The sequence below is a fragment of the Nicotiana attenuata genome, unplaced genomic scaffold (genome assembly GCF_001879085.1).
Source record: "Nicotiana attenuata strain UT unplaced genomic scaffold, NIATTr2, whole genome shotgun sequence".
In the NCBI taxonomy this organism is placed as follows: domain Eukaryota; kingdom Viridiplantae; phylum Streptophyta; class Magnoliopsida; order Solanales; family Solanaceae; genus Nicotiana; species Nicotiana attenuata.
Window position 1 is genome coordinate 7,414 of NW_017671045.1, and position 5,948 is coordinate 13,361.

The window sequence follows — 5,948 nt, forward strand, 5'->3', positions numbered from 1 at the left end:
ATCACCTATTAAAAATCTGTGTCGCCTAGAACAGCATGTTTGTAGGTTGAACAATTTCTTAAACTGTTCAAACAGTTCCTGTAATTGTGATTACGTATAGTCCCCATGCCTAGGCAAGCCTTAGGTGATTAATGTCCTTATATAAAACTGGAAAATGCGTTTTAATTGTGTATAAACTGCTTAAGTCTTACAGGTTTAAAATCAGTAGGCAAACTGATTAGGACCCTACCATTGAGTTTTGAAATATTGTTGCAAGATCTGTGTATTAATGTTCACCTAGACATCCTGTCCTAGGATTCTTTCTAAAAATTACCTGAATCTGTGTTTGAGACGTGTTGTTTATTTGCCTATATACATGCAGAGGTAAACATGAGCCTTTTTACTGCTTTTTTCCCCTATTTGCTTGTCCTACATGTTATTTGTTTGTCGCCTAGATTTTTGCCTTTTAAATACCTTAGGTTTGTCTAGAACTGCCCACATTTAGAGGTCATAAGCTCCTCCAGGACCACAAGGAAAGGACGGGTAACAGCACGCTTAGAGTTCGTTAATAAAAACTCGCTCACTAACCACTAAGGGGTGGGATAATGGGTAGTAAAAGGATATGATGACCTGTGCGCTAATGCAACGTGTAGCCCCTCTCATTGAGGAGTGATTACCGGGCATTGCATGGATATGATCCTATAGGATAAACAACTTAGGACCCCTTCATCCCATTTACATATGTGTGCTTAGACTGCTTATCTGTTTAAGAATCTCTTTTACATATGTGTGCTTAGACTGCTTATCTGTTAAAATCTTACTTATTTTACATATGTGTGCTTAGACTGTCTATCTGCAACTTGACTGATTCACAAAGTAAGTTTGGCCGGGACCCACCGTTGTGGACCTCGAGGGGTTCCTAACACCTTCCCCTTAAGGTTATTTCGAGCCCTTACCCTAATCTCTGGTAATGCAAACTGGTTACATGAGTTAATCTCTCTAGGTGCCCTAACGCACCTTAATCCGTTAGGTGACGACTCTTCAAATACCCAATTCCCAAAAGGAAGCGAGTTGTTTCCCTCATGAATGTCGAAAGCCTGACTTCCCCCGCGAAGGGGACAAAAGGGGGCGGCCCAGCGACTCTGCTGAGGATATTTTATGCTCTTACCATAACGAACTTATTTTTTTGAATTAGTATTGAACATGCTTTATCCCGCGCACCCTTCCCCTTATTTGGTTTTAACTGCTTATTTATGATTTCCTTTATTTCCTGAAACTGATTTATCTCTTTGTTTTCTTTCTCCATAACTATCTTTCAATTATTTAAATACTGCATTTACCGTTTTTTTACGTGTAAATACTTGACAACATGCTATTTATTGTTGCATAAATCATGCTCCACATCATATTCCACTAGTGCGTATCAAATCCTATAGCAACGCTTGATGAGTGCTTGCGCTCTTCCAATTTATTACCCTTAAATTCGGAAAGGCTTATTTGCGGTAAAACTATTCGATCAGCGGTGCAGTCGACGGTTCCGTGCCTTTCCCCCTCAAGTTGTCCGCTTGAGGGTACCAGTCTAGACCCCCATAGTAACCTTACTCTTATTGTAATTGTGCATGCATCATGGTCAAACCTAGTCGGATTAATATGTTGTCCACATAATAATCCTTTTAGATGAACCTTATGCAAAAGTCCACCGGGGTTTCCATAATCCCAACGGACATAATCACGTTCTGTGCATTAATTTGGAGAACTAAATGCCAGTATGCTAATCATGAATGTACAAATAGTCGAGTCTGGTGGGGGAGAAGGGCCTAACCTTTTTGTTTTGCAGAAAATGAGGCACGAGGTCCCCAGATTCGGCATGGTCGGCAACATTCCACCATTGCTGCTAGATTGGTGGACGGACCTTTCCTCAAGTGAAAAGAAACACGTGAGAAAGCACTTGGGCAATTTGCCTTCTCTACTAGACATTCAGCCAAACAATATTCTGATCGAGGCTGCCACTTTGTTCTGGGACAGTGAAAGGGCTGTGTTCCGTTTCGGGGATATGGAAATGACACCACTCTTAGAAGAAATCGGGGGACTTGCGGGACTGACTTGGGATAGCCCTGGGTTGTTGGTACCGGAGAACCGTACTGGTAAAGGGTTCCTAAAGATGATGGGGTTGAAGAAAAACGCTGACTTGGAATGCCCGAAAAAATCCTATATACCCTTCGAATACCGGTATGAGAGATATGGCCATAGCGAGTCCTACCGTACCTTCCATGACGAGCTTTCTATCACTTCTCTGGGACACATCCATCGCAGAGTGTTCGTGTTCATTGTGTGCTTCTTGGTCCTGATAGTGTTCCCGATGAAAAGGAGAAGAATCCATTCTAGATTGGCCATGGTGGCCAAGACTTTGATGGAAGGGATCAATGGACAGACATACACTATAGTCCCCATGATCATAGCCGACATCTACAGGGCTCTGGAGCGCTGTCAAAGGGGGATCAAGCATTTCGAGGGTTGTAACCTGTTGCTGCAGTTGTGGTTATTAGAACATCTTCAAAGGGGCCAGTATCGCCAAGAACTTCCGCGAAGGGCTTGGAACGACCATATTGCCTTCCATCACCCCAAGCGGATGACTTACATTCCGGACAGGTTTGCTCAGCCGAAAAGTGCCAAAAAGTGGGTAGAGTTCTTCGACAATCTGACCAAGGAACAAGTGCAATGGATGTTTGAATGGTTCCCAACAGACGAGTTCATCATCAGATCTAGGGACGCTCCACACTTGGTGCTGATTGGGTTGAGGGGAATATACCCTTATGTCCCTATTCGAGTTATGAGTGAAGCAGGCAGGAAGCAGGTTGTACCAAGGGTTGCCAAGATGAGTCACTTCAGAGCAGACTTTCAGGACGACGACGTCCCTTACAAGTGCCAAGCTCAGCACATGTGGCATTACAAGATCATTATGGAAAAGAACACCATTGAGCCAGACAGGTATCATGCTGGGTGTGAACCTCTCTACCCAGCATGGTTAGAAGACAACCTAAAGGGAATGATGAGGCCAGGAGACGGTCGAGGGAATAGGATCATAGACGGAGAAGCTGAGGCTCAAGTCAAATACAACAGACTGCGCAAGAGGGTCCACGACTCTAAGAATGAGCACCGGGAAATACACGAGACAAATATGAGGCTGATCAAAGAATGGAAGGAAATGGCTGTCACTTCCCACAGAAGGTTGGAGTATCTGGAGTGAGGATTAGTGGAGCTGGAGGGCAAAATCATAAAGAGGATTGAGGATTGCCAAAATGCTGAAGGAAGCGAAGGAGGACATTTGGCTAGAGCCTACCTACTGCTGGGTCTACGCGAGCTGGGAAACCTGTATGATGGAGTCAGGAAAATCGAATCCGGGGAAGGTCCTTTGGGACCAAGTAGGCTAGATTTATTTGCTTTCCTAAATGTAACAAGTCCAAGTACCAATAGTGACTTACTTTTCTATTATCTTGGTGTCGTTTTGGGATTCGTCTATTTTCATATTATGAAATGAGGCATTTACTGGCATCTAAAGTTCTCCAAATCTATTTGTCTCTACGCCTACCTCGGGCACAACGAGGCTCCCAAATTGGGACACGAATTTATATTCCCGCAATATGTGTTTAAATACTGCAAACATTTCAGAATCATTTCTGACTTGGCTACCTTTTGTTTTTCTTTCTTTCTTTTTAATTATTCTCAGTCCCCATGTTGATACCCAATTTTTCCTATATATTTTAATATGCAAAATACCTTCAAAATAGCATGTATATGCATATATAAGTATGTCCCAATGTTTTATTATTTTTCCTTAATTTTTAAAAGATTTTTAAATCAATTTATTGTCCTATTTTATCCAGAAAATCCCAATAATTACTCCCAAAATTATCATTTTTTGTGATTTATTTATTGGACCCTCATATTTATACTAAAATATAGATAACCTAATTTTTGCACATTTTTACAAATTTATTTAGTATTTTAAAAGCTAAAGTGCATATAATTGCAATATTAGCCTCTTTTAAGGTTTAATTGTGTTTAATAATTATAAAATTAACTCCCGTATTTTTAATTTGATAATTACGTATTATTAATCATTTTAGTACCTTAAATTTAGTTTCAGAAATTATTCTACTATTTTTTGTAAAATAAACAAGGGAAAAATGGCTATTCAAATGCTAGCCCCGTTTATTTCAATTTTAGCCTTATTTGAACCCCCAATTTGAACCCAATTTTTAAACCCAATTACCCAGCCCAAATCCTAGGCCTACCCGACCCACGACCCTTTTTAAACAACCCGCCCGGATTCCCATTCAATCGAGGCCGTTGATCAAAATGATCAACTGCCACCATTAAACCTTTCCTTTTTTAATTCCCAATTACCCCAAACCCTAGTCATTTCTCATCTGCAGCCACTTTCAAACCCCCCTTCTCTCTCAATTCTCTCTCAATCCCCTCTCAAACCCTAGCTGCCGCCCTCAACTACCACCTGAAAATCCCACAAATCAATGGCTTCCTAAGCTATTGGAGGCCGGTCGAGTGCTATGGTTTCAAGGCCAGACCTTGAAGAAGCATGGTCCATACCTCGGATGCTTTCAGTTCTATGGCTGTTTCCGGTCATCTTTGACTTTGCTCCGGCCAGCCATAACTATTCAAGCCTGACTCTTGGCTTTTCCTTCTTAGATCAATGACTTTCCAAGCCTTTCTCACCATCTGGGTTTCTTCTGAAACCCTAACCTTTGAGGTTCTTCCGATCCTTTTAGATCTGTTTTAGATCTGTGCTCACTCTAAACTCCTAAACGTTTTCTCAAGGTTTCTTTCAAAACTTTATCTTTAGAACCTTTATCTTTTCTGATTTAGGGTTTTTGTTAAATTATTTCGAAGCTTTTCTGATTTTTAACATGTTCTACTGTGTTTCTTTATGTTGTTCTTCTACTGTGTTTCTTTATGTTGTTCTTCTACTGTGTTTCTTATGTTGTTGTTCTACTGGAATGTGCATGTTAAAGGTCTTAGTTCCTTTCTGAGATTTTCTGAATTTATTTTGTTAGTATTCTGTCTGATTTACTTGTTTTCATCTCTATACTCGATTGATGGTGAAAACCCTAAAATTTGGGGTTCATTCGAGTTCTGAGATTATTTGCTATGTGATTTACTTGCTAGCCATTCAACTGGTTTCAAAACCTTAATTTCTTTGGACCTACTCGAGTCTCTGAAGTTGCTTCATCTGTTGCTCGACTGAATTTCGAAATCTTTTGCTTCTTTATGTGATTTTGACTTCCTGCTAAACTCTACTATGAGGTCTTCCCACTTGACCTCTTTGCATGTTGTTTGATACTCTCTCTTTTCTCTATTACTAAGTTACTGAAATCGACCTATGCGACTACCATGTTCATTAGCTACTGATTTTGTGATTGTATGACACTTCTCCTTGTCATAGGTTCAGCCTTGCATGTCTAATGTTTATGCACTCTTTTATATGCTAAATTTCCCTCTAACATGACCTTCAATTTTGGACTGATTTCAAACCTCCTTGTGTAATTCTGATTGCACTCGTGTAAATGATTCTTGCCTTGTTTTTACTGATTTCCCTGTTTCCTGCATTGATTTGAAAACTTCAAACTTTCGATTCTCTTGTCTTTAACTTGGTTTATTCATGGGAACCCATGTTACTCTCCTTAAGTCAGTGACTTTGAAATCCTTGACTCCTTGATTTGCTATGTACCGATTTTCGATTCTGCAACTTTACTTTGTTTTCTTACCTTATTTGGTTAACCGAGTATTTCAAAGATTCTTCCCTTAATTAAACCCCTATGTACTTACCCCTAATGGTCTATTCTATACATAGTGTTCTACTTGATTTCTTTCCTTAATTGATTTCTGCCCATTACCGTTTGAATTTAACTCCTTAATTAAAAGAAGTCTTATACTGATTTGATTTTAATTGG